Source organism: Pelodiscus sinensis, unplaced genomic scaffold, assembly GCF_049634645.1.
Source record: "Pelodiscus sinensis isolate JC-2024 unplaced genomic scaffold, ASM4963464v1 ctg224, whole genome shotgun sequence".
In the NCBI taxonomy this organism is placed as follows: domain Eukaryota; kingdom Metazoa; phylum Chordata; order Testudines; family Trionychidae; genus Pelodiscus; species Pelodiscus sinensis.
The window spans coordinates 76,016-94,541 of NW_027465941.1; the positions used below are offsets into that span (position 1 = coordinate 76,016).

An 18,526-nucleotide genomic window follows, 5' to 3' on the forward strand; every position below is an offset into this window, starting at 1 on the left:
AGGGTAAGGCTAGACTGCAGGAGTTTTCCAGGATTCCAGAGATATCCCAGAAAAACATTTCTGCATCCAGGGATGCGTTTGTTCTTCCGCTTCTTTTAGTGAAAGAGCAAACATGAACTTTCAGTCACCCCTATATTCCTCTTCCCAGGAGGAATAAGGGGGCTTCCGAAAGAAGGGATTTTTCTGACATTTGGTCCAGTCTAGACAGGCCAAATGTTGGAAAAACCTCTTCCTAGAGAAGAATTGGGGGGGGGGGGGGAAGCAGCAGTATAAGGGTTGGGGATAGCAAGTGATGGAGAGGAAGAGAACAGAAAGGATGGGGGCTTCAAGGAAGGGGCGAGGCAATAGATCTTGGCTTGTTCTGTCATTTAAAAAGTGATCTTGAGTGTAAAAAGGTTGGAGAGCACTGCATTAAGGTATGCACCTGACACCTGCAAGTCCTCTACCTTTTCAGAGGTGTGAGTTGGTTTGGTTTAACGGGAAGACAGACGCCTCGTAGGGGGCGGTGGATAAGGTGCTCTGAGTTAGATTCTTCCGCCACTCCCCAAGGGTTTTCGCGTTGTTTGGTCCCACAAACATTTTGCTGGGCCGGGAGCTGGACTCGGAACTGCCGCTAGCGGGGGGGGGGGGGGTGCCACAGTGTGTCTGGCCTCCGGGGGCGCGGGGCGGGGCGCTGGGGTGTGGGTGAGGCAGGCAGCTGCATTTTGTCAGTACAAAGAGGCTCCGTGTACTTGCTCTCATCATCTCGTGGGAAATTGCCGCGGGCTATGAGCCCCACTCTCCGAGCCCAACTGAAATTGCACCTGGCTCGGGGGAGCGAGGCGGAGCGGCGGTGTCGCTCACAGCTGGAGCGCGGAGGAGGCTCCGGTTTCAAAGACACGGCGGGCGCTGTGCGAGCGGTCGGGTGACTAGGAGACAAGGAGCCGGGCAGGGATCCCAGGAGCAGGGAGCCCGGTGCCATATGCGCAGGGGCTGAGCGCAGCAGCCGGGGGAGGGCGGGTCTCATCCGCGGTGACCTGCCTCCTGCCCAGACGCGCTGAGGCCAGCCAGCCCCGCACGGGCAGAGGGAGAGCAGGGCGCGGGCCAGGCGAGCGGACAGTCCCCGGGTTTCTTCTTTCCTGTCACATGGCCCGTAACCGGAGCCCTCGCTGTCCCTCCAGCAGCTCCCGGGGGCGCCGTGGCGAAGCGGACGCGGCGCCTCGCTGGCCGGGATCCCCGTGCTGAGCGCGTTGCTGCCGCCTCGCCAATGCAGCGCCCCGCAGCCACCCTGGCGCTCTGCTGGGAGCGGCTCTACTCCGGTGAGTGACTGGCCCCGCCCGCCCGCGCTGGGAGCAACCGGGACCGGGGCTGCTGGGCTCCCTTGGGCCGGGGCTCGGAGCCGCTCGGCTCCGGCAGCGCCCAGTCGTGATTGCAGCCGGGCGGGGCTCTGGGCTGCCCTCGACTGCCCGCGAACTCGCGTGGCCGGAGCGTCTGGCTGAGCGGGCGGGTGCAGAGGGAGACGCACCTGTCTCGGAGGCTGAAGACACTTTAAAGTGAGCAAAAGAGGGGCAACATACGCCTGCTCCTATCTGCGCCCCCATGGGGGACTAGGCAATCCCTGGGCATGAGAGCAGTGTCCTACTGGCAGAGCCAAGCTTTGGAGGTACCAGCTTCCCTCCTCCTGACAAGTGACGGGCGAGGTCGCTGTAAATGTTTTGTTCTCTCTCCGGGACACCGCCAGAGCCTCAGCACTTACTAATTAGGGCGTTAGCGTAACCCTAGGAATAAGGCAAAACATGGGTAATGTCATTGATCCCAGCCAGTGACGTGTAACTGTTGTAAATCCCCTTACCTGTGAGGATGGTCAAGTGCTAAGCACGCGTTTGCCTGGCTCCCAAAGGTCTCCAGATCCCAGCAACTCAGCCTGGGGATGATTACTGCGATTCTCCACCGGGAAAGCTCTGTGTGCCCCTGGGCTTCCATTCAGCCTACATTTCGTGTCACTATAACTTCTTTGCAGCTGTGCTTGAATTGAGGCGGGCATAGGTGGTTAGCTGGAGCGATGTGGACGCTTTTATCTGACACACTTCCCATGTGGATTGGTTGCGAAAGCCTGGCCTGAGCCAGAGGGAGAGGAATTTACAGAAAACAGGGCCACCTTTTTCTTACAGTCTGGGTTCTGCTACCCAGGCAGAGTGTGATGCCCCAAGCTCATTTTGCCAATTAATGTCTTGTTAACAGGAGAGAGACCTGTATCTCCCAGGCAATGGAGCATGCAGGCTATTAGCTTCCTGGTACTGACAATGGTCAGAGGTATGGGGACCACCTGGGTACTCAAGGAACTTTGTGCTTACAGACATTTTGCTGCAGTGTTTCATTTTCTTTTTACAAAGACCATCTCTACAGGAACTAACCAATGTCACACATAGCAGATAATGGGCTGAATTCTACCCTCACTTGCTGGCCTTAAACTGAGCTGAGACATTGGCTTATTTACTTTACGTGTGAAAGCATCTAAACAGCAAAAATTTTGCTTCAATGCAAGCCTGACTGATAGAGTTAAGGAAAAGTTAAAAAAAGAAGAAGAAAAAACCCAAATAGTCTAGTAGCACTTTATAGACTAACAAAACCCCCAGATGGTATCATGAGCTTTCATGGGCACAGCCCACTTCTTCAGATGTCTGGTTATTCTTCCTCCAGCTTCAGACTGAGGCTAGAGAACCACCAGGCCTTCTTGGGCTAGAAGGAGTTCAACCTTTGGCAAAATATGGCCAAGTTTGAGAACTTCCTGCAGGAAACCAAGAAGCAGTTCACGATACTCCTCAACAAGGGCATAACAACAGCTAAGGCAGCAGATGTGGCCACCCGAACTATGGCACCTGCAGTATCTAAGCACAGAGCATTGTGGTCACTCCTCTCTGGCCTCTCCACTGAGTCCCAGAACTCACTGCAGGATCTTCCCTTCAATGAGAGGGCCCTGTTTATGGAACAAACTGATAGTAAACTCCACAGCCTCAAGGACTCACATACAACCATGAAAACGTTGGGCTTTTATGTCCCTGCCCCAGCTCATAAGACATTCAAGCCTCAACAGGCCAAGAGCCAGGCAAGCTATTCCTGTCACAAACCCCCTTCTACGAAATTCAGGAACTATGAGAGACATGGCTCCTAGCAATACCAGCCCATGCTCCACCTTGGTTTATCCAAGGGCAAGCAGGAGGGCAAGGGGCCATTTTGATGGGATGACTGAAAGCAATTTACCAATCAAGTCCATGGGTTTATCCCTGCCTGTATTTTCCAACAGCCTTCCCTGGTTCCTCTCTATGTGGAAGTTGATGACATCAGATCACTAGGACTTTTTTTAACTCCACTTCTTGTTTTGTTTTGTTTTGTTGTTCTTTTTAACATTCAATCCCAGAGAAATTAAATGTGGCAAATAAGGGCCTGTAAAAATGATTAGAAGTATGGTACTTCAAAGTCATGAAAATACACTGTGGGAGAAACATTGAAGTGTGAAAATTAGCATATGGCATGTATTTACTAGTGTGTAGTCTTCTTTTCGTTGGTAGATGTAAACTTTCATACATCGTTGCAGTAACTGCAGAACTATAGAATACAGAGTATATGTGTCATGGCTGAGCTGAGGATGTGAGAGAAATCTTCACTGGGGTTAGGGTTATGAATGCTTCATCTGACAACATTAACAGGACAGTAACAATTGGACTTTTATACTGTTTTGACTTTAGTACTGTTTATTTTCATGTACTGGTTTTCTTCCCTTCTCTATTTCTTACATAATCTCTTCTAAAACAAATGTTCAATCCAATGATGTTAGCATTTGAATCTAACCACAATGTTCAACTGGAAATTACAGATGAGTAATCTCATGCTCCATGTAAAGAGAAGAGCTGCATTTGTTGGCAGTTTCATTTCTGCCTTTCTTGTTGCCAGATTTGGCCAATTTTTTCTTTCCCTAGTCCCACTCCACTTTCCAATGCTGAAATCAGCAGCTTCCTGTTTTCCTCCCACTTGATTCTCCTAATCTTTTTTTACTTATTTTCTTACTCCTTCTCACACATCCTCCCACCCCTGCAGTGAATAGGGAAATACTCTGCTTAGACTCAATACAGCATTACTAATTACCTTGATAGATGGAGAAGTATTCAACAAAGATACTTCAGCATAACACACTTTTAGCACAGGAGAGAGGTAATTACACAGGAGGGAGGAAATTACAAATCTACATATTATTAGCACAATTTGCAAGAGACTTAGTTCCCCAGTTTTCCGCTGCACTTGGATACTGGAACTGTATTTGAAAACAATGCTATGAGAATCATAGAATCATAGAATAATAGGACTGGAAGGGACCTCAAGAGGTCATCGAGTCCAGCCCCCCGCCCTCAAGGCAGGACCAAGCTCCGTCTACACCATCCCTGACAGATGTCTATCTAACCTGTTCTTAAATATCTCCAGAGAGGGAGATTCCACCACCTCCCTTGGCAATTTATTCCAATATTTGACCACCCTGACAGTTAGGAATTTTTTCCTAATGTCCAATCTAAACCTCCCCTGCTGCACTTTAAGCCCATTACTCCTTGTCCTGTCCTCAGAAACCAAGAGGAACAAATTTTCTCCTTCCTCCTTGTGACACCCTTTTAGATATTTGAAAACCGCTATCATGTCCCCCCTTAATCTTCTTTTTTCCAAACTAAACAAGCCCAGTTCATGAAGCCTGGCTTCATAGGTCATGTTCTCTAAACCTTTAATCATTCTTGTCATTTTTCTCTGTACCCTTTCCAATATCTCCACATCTTTCTTGAAATGTGGCGCCCAGAACTGGACACAGTACTCCAGCTGAGGCCTAACTAGTGCAGAGTAGAGTGGCAGAATGACTTCACGAGTTTTGCTTACAACACACCTGTTGATACAACCTAGAATCATATTTGCTTTTTTTGCAACAGCATCACACTGTTGACTCATATTCAACTTGTGGTCCACTATGACCCCTAGATCCCTTTCCGCCATGCTCCTTCCTAGACAGTCGCTTCCCATCTTGTACGTATGGAACTGATTGTTCCTTCCTAAGTGGAGCACTTTGCATTTCTCTTTATTAAACCTCATCCTGTTTATCTCTGACCATTTCTCTAACTTGCTACGGTCATTTTGAATTATGTCCCTATCCTCCAAAGAAGTTGCAACCCCACCCAGTTTGGTATCATCTGCAAACTTAATAAGTGTACTCTCTTAGAAGAAGCAGCCATGAGATTACTCAATTGTACTTAAAAATGTGTTTTGTTTCAAAGTCATAGTCCAAAACAAAAAAAATTACAGAGCGTGTCTGAATAAGCCTGAGGTTGAGGTTGAACATCAGCCAGGAGATGTACATAACATAAGAACTGCCAGACTGGGTCAGACCAAAGGTCCATCCTGCTCTGTACCCTGTCTGCCCACAGTGGCCAATTCCAGGTGTCCCAGAGGGAGTGAATCGAACAGGTACTGATCAAGTGATCTCTCTCCTGCCATCCATCTCCACCCTCTGGGTATGTCTACACTACCCACCTCGTTCGAACTAGGAGGGTAATGTAGGCATACCGCACTTGCAAATGAAGCCCGGGATTTGAATTTCCCGGGCTTCATTTGCATAAGCGGGGAACCGCCATTTTTAAATCCCCGCTGGTTCGAACCCCGTGCAGCGTGGCTACACGGGGCTCGAACTAGGTAATTCGGACAAGGCTTCCTATTCCGAACTACCAGTACACCTTGTCCCACGAGGTGTACCGGTAGTTCGGAATAGGAATCCTAGTTTGAACTAGCGGGGTAGTGTAGACATACCCTCTGACAAACAGAGGCTGGGGACACCATTCCTTACCCATATGGCTAATAGCCAGGGCTCGACAAATTAGTCAATCTACTCACCCACGGTGAGTAGATTTTAAGGTGACACGGTGCCACAGCGCAATCAGCGCATGCACAGCGCGGTCTGCACATGCGCAGCATGCCAAACCACGCAGCTGGTGAGTGGGGCTCGACAAATAATGCAATCTACTCGCCACGGAGAGCTAGGTCTAGAAGAGCTAGGTCCGGGTGATCTGCTCATGCACAGAATGATCTGTGCAGGCACAGATTGCTGGACAGCACGGCTCGCGAGCGGGGCTTGCCGCAGTTCAACAAGCCCTGCTAATAGCCATGTATGAACTTAACCTCCATGAATTTATTTCGTTCTCTTTTAAACCCTGTTATAGTGCTAGCCTTCTATGTAGTTTCTATAATTGTTATACATTGTAGCTAGAAGTGAACTTTTGCAAAATTCTTTTAATTTTAATATCTGAAATGCCTCCTGTGTTTCATAGCCTACTTCGCTTGAATTATAACATAGTGAACAATACAAAACATTGAACTAATTTGCTAACAGTATGCAAATGACCTGCTGGTACTCAATCTATAAAACTGCATCTTCAAAGAAAATAGCTAGCCTGGTAAAAATATTTTTAGTAATGACCACAGAAGCCATATTTGTCTGTTTGATCTCCTGAAGCATCTTCTGGTTTTAATCAGGGGAACAAGCAGTGGACATCTACAGTAACAAAGCTCTATTCCCATGTTCATAGAGCCACAATTGAACATTCCTCTCAAGAAGGTAAGTTGATATTCTGGCCCTTCAGTCCCTGGGCCCCAACCTCTATTAGGATGTCTTGGCCTCAGTTAAGCAGTTTGTGTCCATCTTTTCCTAATTTTACTTTCATTAAAGTGTTTGTTGTTTAAGTATATCCTTTCAATCAAATTGGAGACTGCAACATCTGGTTAGTTGCCTGTAACTCTTGCCATTTTCAGCCAGATAAAGCTCTTTTCACTTAAGGAGGTTTGCTCAAGTTACAAATTGCAGCAAGAGATTTAGAAAAAGTTTAGTTCAAATGGAAGGTAAATTAAAAGGAATCTCTTTAAAATCTCTGGGAGATGCCTTACTTGTGGTTATGTATGTATCCTGTTCAGCAGAAGGCTTTAGCTGAACATGTGCATATGCAGAAGGGGGCCAAGCACTAAACCTATGCTAAGAATCTGGCCACAAGCTGCTAGATCTAATCCATCTCCTCCTACTTTTAGAAAGCTGCTGTATCTGTATTAGTCCCTTCACCAATTTGACTGAAGATGCTGAACAAGAACAAACCATTACCGAAATGATCAGTTTGGCTATGGAAAATGTAGGACCCAGCATTGTCTGTCCTTTCCCGTAAGGAACTGTTCCAAGCGAATGTTAGAGACATCACATTACTATTTATTGTACTGACATCTAAGGTGGAGATATCAGCTTCCTTATTCTCTCTCCTACTGCCCTGTATACTATAGCCACTGCCAATTAGCTGATGCTAAATTATTCTAAAAAATAAATAAATCCCAGGGTTTATCTGGCACCAATCCAGAATTCTTGTTGCCTTCCTAAAATTAAAACAACACCAGAAATTTCAACGCTTTTCAGTAAAATACTTTGAATCAGCAAATTTCCCATTCTAAATTTTCTAATTAAAAACCAAAAAACACTCTACCCCATTTTACAAGAATATTATAAGACTCTGTTTAGTTCATACTGTGTCCTTCAACCCTCCCCATCCATCAGTCTTGACATCTATTCCTGGAGGTATTTATTTAACTAGTAAGTGTTGCAGCATACTCATAAGGGATGCAGAATCTTGCATTTATTGTTAAGGGAGGGACACACGTTCAACAGTTAGGAACATCTTCAGATAAAGCATCCTTCTTGCTACTCCCTCTCCCTTACGTAGCAGAGGTAGGCAGTGGCATTCTGTGATTCCTTACAGTTCCAAGTGTCCCATGAGGAGCATGGGTAGCCATCTAGACCCAGGGTGACGGAGGCCTTGGATAATGGCAGTAAGGTCCCCCACATGGGAGAAGAAAGGTCACACATGTCTAATCAGAGGCAGATGGAAAACACTCTTATGGGCTTCAGCTGCTATTTGATCTTCCAAACACAGCTCTAGCTCTAATAAAACTGAATTTTGAATCCCATGTAGCAGGCATGCTCCAGACATGAGGTACAGCATTCACTACACTCTTTTGAGTTTTCCCCTCCTGACCCGTCAATACCTTTTTGGCATCTCTGGACTAAGTGTTAGCCAGCTCATCCTTAGCCACTCTCAGACTCTGCAAATCTAAATTGAGTTGTTTGTTCCACTGTACTGGGTTGGCTGGATATTATTAGAACAGCTGAGAGCCATTAGTACACTGCAAACTCCAGCCACTTGTCCAGGAGTTCCATATACACACTGAACAAACCTTCCAGCTGTGAGTGATCAGAACCATTCAAGTAATTCCACCCATACATAGTAGTGACTACATACATGCCAAGAAAATATTTAGGTATCACAAGAGAGCTGATGGGTCTAACATAATCAGTGTGGACACATTATTCTTACCCACCAGTAGATGATGCTCTGCATCCAGTGCAGTTTCAACTTCAAACATAGGCCTAAAAACTAGATGACACAGATCCAGGAAATATGAGGACTCCAGAAATTTCCAGAGTTTATTTATCACAGCCTTCTCACTAGACTTTTTCAAAAAACTGACACATTGGCAGAAATCAAGCAGTGGATCCTTAAGCAAAAGCCATACAATGCCTTCCTTAGGGAAGATGGGTATTCCTCCCCTGCATTTTTTTCTCCTGGAAGAGCTACCATTCCCTCCTTTTTTCCAAGGGCTCATGGGAGTTGTAGTCTCTAGGGCTAGATTGCAGCATAAAGGATCCTCCCAGTAAAAGTTAGAGGCTCCTTTAGTAAGGGAACTACAGTTGTAATACATTTCTACCTGTCCATTGCTAGCATGATCTTCTATGGTGTTTCTCAGTCTCTGTTGGTTTTAGAGAGCTGATCATTAAAACAGTCATTTCATGTCACAGGGACACTATGCATCAAGCAAACCATGGAAGACAATAGTCTGTGTATAGCACTGGGGGAACTGTCGTGTCTCTGATTCTGTTCTGAATATTAGATCCAAAGTAAAGCCATTAGAGCTAATGTCATGCTCCTGTCATGCTCATGGCAGCTGAAATGGGCATGACATCAATATGTGAAAGTCCACTTTGCTCAGCCATGCCTTGGGAGGCATGATTTTGTGCTCATGATGCTGGATACTTCTGGAACTGTGTTATTAATATACTATTGTTAAAATGTTTGATGAATCACTTTAAATTTGATATTTTATTTCCTATGGATATGTCTATACTACAGCACTATTTCGGTTAACTTAATTCAAAATAGTTAATTCGAATTAAGTTAATTCGAAGTAACGCATCTATACACAAAAACTATTTCGAAATAGCGTTTTGCTATTTCGAAATAGCACGTCCACACTGAGTGGACCCTGAACCAAAGTTAAGGCTGGCTGGAACCAGTGCTGGCAGGGCATCAGGTTGGGACTTGAGTGTGTGGGGCTGCTGCCTGAGGCTAACTGAGCTCTGTGCTTAAAGGGACCCTACCCCCACCCCGGACAGACAGTTCTCAAGGTTCCCCACTTTCTTGTCTACTACTGCACTCCAGGACATCTCTCCTACCCTTCCCTATGTCACTGGTAACTACATGTACCATGACCACCGGCTCCTCCCCAGCACTACACATAAGTCTGTCTAGATGCCTTGAGAGATCTGCAACCTTCGCACCAGGCAGGCAAGTGACCATACGGTTCTCCCGGTCATCACAAACCCAACTATCTATGTTTTTAACGATCGAATCACCCATCAGAGGTATCCTCAGTGTGAGAAGATACCGCAGCATCCTCTGGGGTCCCAACTACGGGACGGTTTCCCTCTGCTCCCATTGAATGCTCTGTTCCCTTGAGACTCATCCGCTTGCAAGTCCATTAGCAAAATTTTTTAATAAATCTCTAAACTCAGGGGCAGTACCATTTGACTGGAGAATTGCTAATATAGTTCCTATTTTTAAGAAAGGGAAAAAAAGCGACCTGGGTAACTATAGGCCTGTTAGTTTGACATCTGTTGTATTCAAGATCTTGGAAAAAGGAGAAAGTAGTTAGAGACATTGAGGCTAATGGCAATTGGGACAAATTACAACATGATTTTACAAAAGGTAGATCATGTCAAACCAACCTGATCTCCTTTTTTGAGAAACTAACAGATTTTTTAGATAAAGGAAATGCAGTGGATATAATCTACCTCGACTTTAGTAAGGCATTTGATACAGTACCACATGGGGAATTATTGGTTAAATTGGAAAAGACAGGGATTAATATGGAAGTTGAGAGGTGGGTAAGCAACTGGTTAAAGGGGAGATTACAGGAGGTCATACTGAAAGGTGAACTGTCAGGTTGGAGGAAGGTTACTAGCAGAGTTCCTCAGAGATCAGTTTTGGGGCCAATTTTATTTAATCTTTTTATCGCTGACCTTGGCACCAAAAGTGGAAGTGTCCTGATAAAATTTGCTAATGACACAAAGTTGGGAGGTATTGCCAATTCAGAAAAGGATCGGGATATCATACAGGAAGATCTGGATGATCTTGTAAATTGGAGTGATAGCAACAGGATGAAATTTAATAGTGAGAAGTGTAAGGTTATGAATTTAGGGATTAATAACAAGAATTTTAGTTATAAGCTGGGGACACATCAGTTGGAAGTGACGGGGGAGGAGAAGGACCTCGGAGTCCTGGTTGATTATAGGATGACTATGAGCCACCATTGTGACATGGCCGTGAAAAAGGTTAATACGGTCTTGGGATGTATTAGGCGAGGTATTTCCAGTAGGGATAAGAAGGTATAAGTGCCATTATACAAGGCATTGGTGAGACCCCATTTGGAATACTGTGTGCAGTTCTGGTCTCCCATGTTTAAGAAGGATGAATTCAAACTGGAACAGGTACAAAGAAGGGCCACTAGGATGATCCGAGGAATGGAAAACCTGTCTTATGAAAGGAGACTCAAGGAGCTTGGCTTGTTTACCTTAACCAAATGAAGGCTGAGGAGGGACATGATTGCACTCTTTAAATATATTAGGAGGGATAAATACCAGGGAGAGAGAGGAATTATTTAAGCTTAATACCAATGTGGACACAAGAACAAATGGATATAAGCTAGCTAGTAGGAAGTTTAGACTTGAGATTAGACGAAGGTTTCTAACCATTAGAGGAGTGAAGTTCTGGAACAGCCTTCCAAGGGAAGTAGTGGGGGCAAAAGATCTATCTGGCTTCAAGATTAAACTAGATGGGTTTATGAAGGAGATGGTTTGATGAGAACATGATCTTGGTAACTAAGGGTATGTCTACACTACCCTCCTAGTTCGAACTAGGAGGGTAATGTAGGCATACCGCACTTGCAAATGAAGCCCGGGATTTGAATTTCCCGGGCTTCATTTGCATAAGCGGGGCGCCACCATTATTAAAACCCCGCTGGTTCGAACCCTGTGCCGCGCGGCTACACGGGGCACGAACTAGGTAGTTCGAACTAGGCTTCCTAGTTCGAACTACCGTTACTCCTCATTCCACGAGGAGTAACGGTAGTTCGAACTAGGAAGCCTAGTTCGAACTACCTAGTTCATGCCCCATGTAGCTGCGCGGCACAGGGTTCGTACCAGCAGGGTTTTAAAAATGGCGGCTCCCCGTTTATGCAAATGAAGCCTGGGAAATTCAAATCCCGGGCTTCATTTGCAAGTGCAGTATGCCTACATTACCCTCCTCGTTCGAACTAGGAGGGTAGTGTAGACATACCCTCAGTGAGGTAGGCAAGCAAGCGGGGAAGCTGAGAACCGGCTGTTCAGGTGGGGTCCCTTTAAGCACAAGCCTAAGATAGCCTCTGATAGCAGCCACACAAAGCAAGTACCCTTCTGGAACTGGTTTCAGCTGCCCTTAAATGCAATCCAGTATCCAATCAGTGTGAACGCACTATGTCGAAATAGCAAAACGCTATTTCGAATTAGTTTTTGTGTCTAGATGCGTTATTTCGAATTAGCTTATTTTGAATTAACTAATCGAAATAAGTTAATTTGAAATAGCGCTGTAGTGTAGACATATCCTTACCTGTGGGCTTTGGTCATCTGCCCGCTTTGAACCTAGTTTAAAGCCTCCTCGCTAGGTTATCCAGTTTATATCCAAATACTCTCTTCCCTTTCTTCAATGGGGGGGGGGAGGGGAAGGGCGGGTCACATCCCTGCTTAGCAGCCCTTTTCCTGGAACCACAAAAAAGCCAAAGCCCTCCTGGTGACACCATCTTTGCAGCCAGGCATTCACCTCCAGGATGCACCTGTCTCTGCCCGGGCCCTGACCTTTGATAGGAAGGACTGAGGAGAACATCACCTGCACTCCAAACTCCTTCATGTGTACCCTCAGAGTCCAATAGTCACTTTTCACACCTCGCAGTATCCTTAGTGCCCACATGCATGAGTACCATGGAGTAATAGTCAGAGGGCCAGATGATCTTTGACAATCCCTCCATAATATCTTGGATATGGGCTCCGGGCCAGCAACACCTCCCAGGATGTCATGTAAGGGCGACAGATGAGTGCCTCCATCCCCCTCAGAAGAGCGTCTCGAACCCCCACTACCCTACTCTTCTCACAGTGGTGGCAGCAGACCTCCCAGCCTTGGAAGTACATGGCTTCTCCTACTCATCCTTAGCGACTGATTCCTCATCTCTCATTGCCAGAGCAGCCTTATGGGGGGGTACCCCAGGTAAATGCCACACCTTCTATCCCCACACTCCCTTCCCACACACCCCCACTCCTGTCCCCAAACTCCCTCCTGCACTCTTCCACTTCCTTTCCAGCCCCAAAACTCCCTCCTACAGTCTGCATCCTGCCTCCCTATTCTACCTACATTTCCTCCCAGAGCCCATCCCCTCCTGCATGCCAATCCTCTGCCCCATCCCACCCAAATTCCCTCCCAGAGTGTTACACAGGTGGGGTGGGATGCAGGCCCTGGGAGTTTGGGGCATCACCAACATTTCTTCAAATCTGCCCCACCTGTTGCCAAGGACAAAAGGAATGCCTCTGCCCCATCCTCTTGCATCATTTATTGCAGGCAACTACTGGCCTCTATGGTCTGCATCCCATCATGGCCGCAGCCCAGCTCTGTAAGGGCCTTCGCCTGGTTTACCAGTTCCTGCAACATAGCACAGTCTTGGGTGGCCAGGCTCATCAACAGGAACTTGGTCTCTCTCTGCAGCCACATTGCTTCCTGTTTGGCAACTGCTTGGACACAGGTCACCTCCTGCTGGGCAGCCATGGCCCATATCCATGTTTGACTCCATCCTCCTTCTTGAGAAAGGGGTGGTCTATTATGTCTCAGGCTTACAGTCTGGGCTCACTGTGCATTAGGCCACAACTTGGATACCCCACTCCCGACATCACATGTGAAAAAAGGCTAGAATTAGTTGGGGGGGGGGTACCAAACTTCGCCTTGGAGAGGTGCCACCCCTTACTCCTATTCTTGGGCATTATGCACTCTATACATGCCCCAGTGTTGGGTCTAATTCTCTGAGATGCCATTTTGGGTACAAGCGTCATCTTGTGAGTCTAAACAACAACTGGGACTCCATTTTGGCTGCCTTTCTTCTCCCTCCTTTTCCCGCCCTTTTCTGTGTTTTGGCGGGAAACCTGATGTCAGGGGACCTAAGTTTGTCCAGTGAAAGCAGACACGTGATTCTAGTCTGCCCTGCAATGGCAGGTTATTTAAGGGCTGCCTTTGGCTTTGCTTGGGACTGCCCATCTGAGTAGTAGAGTACAATAGTCATTCAGACGGGTACACCAGGTCCATACATTGTAGTTTAGGGTTGTGAGAAGTGACACACTTGCACACAAGGAGTGAACATCTACCTGTCACTCCTCTCCACTTGGGACTCACATCCACAACAGAGCAGGGGAAGGGGTTTGCTAGGCCAAGTGGACCTAACAAAAGGAGGATTGATCCAGCTGTTCTGGTTCGGTTGTTCCAGACACATAAGATCAAGTCTGGAATCCAGGCACTGCCATGAGGGTCTCAAGCTGCAAGACATGGTACAGTCCCTGTAACACTCCTCCAGGTTACCTGGGTTCTTACCTTTTACTTACCTGGAGTCACAGTCCAGCTACCTTTGTTCTATTTCCTGTAGTGGGGTCCTATTTTATTTTGTTCAGTTATATTTACCTTGTTTACTGTTCAATAAACCTTGTTAGTTTATCTCAACTGTCTGTCTGAGTCTTTGGGGAAAGCCTAATAGCACCCAATGACAGAAGCAGGTTTGGGGACGGGCCTGAAAGCCACTTCAGCTTAAGATCAAGAGTTTTCTGGCTAACACCAGTGGGGGAGAGTGAGAGGAGTGGGGAAGAGATCTGAGTCTCCCTCCGTCCCCTCTCTAGCCTCCCCCCGCCCCCCGTTTCTTTACCCCTCCCCCACGTCTTGGGTAGGGTTACCCTCAGCCCTTCACACCAGAGACAGATCTCCCTCCTCTAGTTCTCTGGTCTTGCAAATCTCAGCAACACACCTCCCAACTCCAGTCCTCTCTCTTCCCTCCACCCTGTCTGCCTGAAGCAGGGGGTTTTCTTAGGTTCCTGAGGCGGCCTTACATGGCTACAGGTGCCTGTATTAACCTGTTGTAACCTTCCCTAGTGTGCAGGGACCCAGGCCTTAATTAGCCTAGTGCTTATACATCTCCCCTCTATCCCTCTGCTGCTGTTCTCTGGCCCTGCGGTATTACACTATCATATTACGCATACATCCCAAGCACTTCATCACAGGAATAAAGAGTTAAGGATGTAGTACATTTAATATGGCCTACATAATAGGCACATTGTGATGAGAGGCACTCCAGCTGCATATACAAACTGCATGCAGAAGGAATGTGGAGTGTTTGAAGTGCTGTAATGCTGACAAACCATCTCAGGGCCAGCACCCAGAATGGCTACACACTTCCTTGCACCAGGCAGTGGGCTAGAAAAGAGGCAGCAGAGCCTCTACAATGGTGGTGTATCGATGCCACATCAACCAGATGTTGTACAGTCATGCTCCCCCATTGTTCTGATGCCACACACAAAAAATGTTGGTCAGTAAAACACAGCAACTTTAACTTTGAGCCAAGGGGTGTACCATGCTGATATCAGACCCTAATTATTTTAAAGTAAACAATTAAATGAGAAATGTTACTAATTACTACATTTATCAATTGGCAAGAGGAATTTTTTTAGTTTGTTACTTATAATGGTTGTTTCTTGAGAATACTATATAATTAATAGAAAAATTGTATTGTGTTGTCAGTTTATGGTACAATTATGTGTGTATGGGGGCTTACATTTGGTCAATTTGTGTCATTAGTAGGAAAATATAAATTCAAATAAGGTCAAAATTCTGATTTAACAGGGAAATGGGATATCTTAGGTGAGGATTTTGGAGCTACTGCTGATTCTTGTTTCACATTAACAGCTACTTTGCTAAATGCTGGTAAGTTAAGAAAAACAGGGAAATCTAGGGTAAATGTTAATGAATGAGGAAGAAAGTCATCTGGGAGCTTTGAAAATTGAACTATGTAGCTGCTGGGGTAGCAAAAGTTCTGTGTTCACGAGTTCTGTGGGCACAAGTCTCCCCCTAAGCAAACACAAGCCGGAGATACAAAAAAAAAAAATCCCTAGAAGAATCCTCTGGGTAATGTGTAAAAAATGTTAACCACCAGAATCCTTGAAATAAAACCATCATCTGCTGGCAGCCTGCCGCTTATTCTTGCCCACTCTGCATTCTCCACACGGCCACTCATGCCAGCTCCCTGCTAAGACCCAGCCCACCCCAGTGGCATTTTCCCTGGTCCCACAGTCTCTTTTCCATTCGCATGGTGATTAAAGATTTTGTTTAAAAACTAATACATTTAGTCAAAATGCAATCAAAACTCAGCAATGTGGCCAGAGAAATGGGAGCCCCATCACATCACTGAATTTCACACATTTTGCACAAATAAAGTGAGGGGTAAATCCTTTACAAAATAAGAGGATATCACAAAATATGGTTTGGTCATTTATTTAAAAGTGTAGTTTAGTTTCAGGATGCATCTGAGCACATTAATACATGGTGTATGGAATATAATAAAAGTAATTTTCAGTCATATGAAAACCAGTCAAGCTAAGTTTAATTTAAAGAAACACTGACATCCTGGACAGTGTCTTCTACAGCCTGAACTGATGCAAGAACAGTTTAATTAAAGGGAAAATGGGGACAAACTTTGCCTAAAATGACACACACACTCTCTCTTCATTTTCTAGAATGTTACACAGCAAATGGGGTGGACTATCGGGGCACTCAGAACCAAACTGCCCTGCATGGGGGGAGACCTTGTGTGTTCTGGAATGAGACTTTCCAGCATCCTTACAATACCTGGAAGTATCCCCATGGAGAAGGAGGGCTTGGAGAGCACAACTATTGCAGGTAAGGAGCAGTCTCACTGCTGCTAACATTGCCAGCACATCTAATGTCTCTTTTGGCCTTTGACGCAAAGCTGAAAGTCTGATGGCACACAATGGAGCTAATAGCCAACACTCTGCTATCAGACAGACATCTTTACATCCCACCTCCAGTTCCCTTCACTCTAGCATCTGCAGGCATGCTCAAGCAGCTTTAGCATAAAGGTGCATGTCAGCCCAGCTCTGAAATCCACATCACAAGCCAACCACAGCCTAACCTGGGAGAGAATGACTGGCCCTCTCCTCAGAAAGGTATCTCAGAAATAGCACATGCTCCATGTCAGGTATAAAAAGCATGGGCTGGATGGTTGTCAGCCGACGGTCAGGGCAGTGTGTGTGTGTTTCCGAGAAAAGGTTTAACGTCCGTGTCTTTACTGCTAGGACTGGGGTCCCGTCGCAGAGGGCAGCCAACAGGCCAACAGACGCCCCTTTATAGGAAGAGCTTATTACACCTCAGATTTTAGCTGCTATAATGCAAGATTCCTTCGCAGCAGGCCGCCTGGGAAAGACTGAGAGGTACCCCAACGGATCTGCCACCTGGGAGTGACACAAATCCAAACGCCCAAGCTCTTCCTATGCCTGTCCTTTTTGACTGGCTGAAGTTCTTTTAAATTGTGCTTGGTTCTGTTACAGCAACTGAAGGAGTCAGGTTAAAGCTTAAACAGTTACAGGTTTATTAAAAAGACATAAAAGCATATGGTTACAATGGCTATTGCTCTATTTCTTAACTGCTAGCAAATATAGATTTAAAAAAAATAGTTACAAAGAAAATAAAGATCGAAAATAGAAATAATGGTACCAAGTGACAGCTTAATCTTTAAAGAGCTCTAAATCTATGTGTACGCTTAAGACAAAGGACCACATCCAGGTACAATTTTTACCCCTTTCTGTGCCTCTCGACTCCAGCCTGTCAGGCCAGGGCCGGTCTCTCAATTCCTAGGAAAGACGAATATGAGGTAGGCGTCCCCTTGGAACCTCAGGAGATCAAACACCTAACCCGACCAGCAGATAGATGGTAGATTGACACTCAGATAAGAAAGAGGATACAGGTCCCCAGGGGTATAAAGATGGGTCCAGCAGTACATTTACTCTAAGAGGCCAAATTGTACTGGTCCGTTTTGTGGCGCCAGTTCTTACAAACAAGTTTCAAGTTAATTTACACTTGCAAGAGAGGAAGATAGCTAAATTAGGAGTGCCGGATATTCTTTTACTGGGCAAGAGATTCCTCCCCCCGCGGACGCCTGTGTGTTCGTATCAATATGGGTTTGAGTCAAGGACACTCTTTGGCAGCTTCTTGGTCAGCAATTAGCGTATCTCTGTTTACAGCCATTCACAGTCACAGCAGCCTGGGCCTTCTGTTCTGTGTGCCCTGCATGCTCCAGGCAAGCAAAAATGGATGTTACAGGGGGGTTCCTGTCTGGCTACATTGATTTGGCCATTGCTGCTGGTTCTTGTTACACCTGGATGCCTTGGATATTTTACGTAAGTCCCTTGTGCTTATGAGAACAAAATAGTCCTTGATCTCATTTCATTTTAAAATCTAGGGCTGCTCTAGTGCTTAGGAGAGCCATGGTCAAACTCCTGTTCTACCGCAGACACCCTGAGTGCCTTTGGGCAAGTTACTTTCTGTGCATGTCTCTCAAAGGGGGTCAGTAGCATGGCAGGCCTTGCAGGGCTCGGACTTGGAGGGCAAATACAGTAAAGACGGTGAGGATCTGGTAATGGGGGTCATATTAGGTGCGTTTCCTACCTCTAGCTAAGCTAGGTGTGCAGTAGTCCTGAATGTGCATGTACCATGCTGCTGGAACAGCCTGCCCCAACACACAGGTACAAGGTCACTGTGTGGAAACATCCGTTTGTAGAGCAAAATGGCATCCGCTGCACAATGTGACCTTGCCAAAGTGCTGGAATGGCTCTCAGGCTACACTATACCCAGTGCACAATACAGAGGAGCACATAGCTATACAAGAGTTTCCCCATCCACACAGCCTTGGAGCATCCTCTGACTCCTGACTCAGGGAGTTACCAGTGGAGCAGGACCAGTTGACTGAAAGAGAAAGTCTTATTTTGAGACTGGCTGATTGAGACAGCTGGATGTTCAGTGAATGT

At 46.2% G+C, this 18,526-nt stretch overlaps 1 long non-coding RNA gene across 1 annotated transcript; it reads left to right on the forward strand.

Moving 5' to 3' along the window:
* The first annotated feature begins 987 nt into the window (after positions 1-987).
* On the forward strand, positions 988-18,391 carry LOC142825273 (uncharacterized). Its single transcript, XR_012899717.1, has 3 exons — positions 988-1,298; positions 16,220-16,382; positions 16,799-18,391. It is a non-coding gene; the product is annotated as an uncharacterized LOC142825273 (long non-coding RNA).
* Positions 18,392-18,526: the final 135 nt, after the last annotated feature.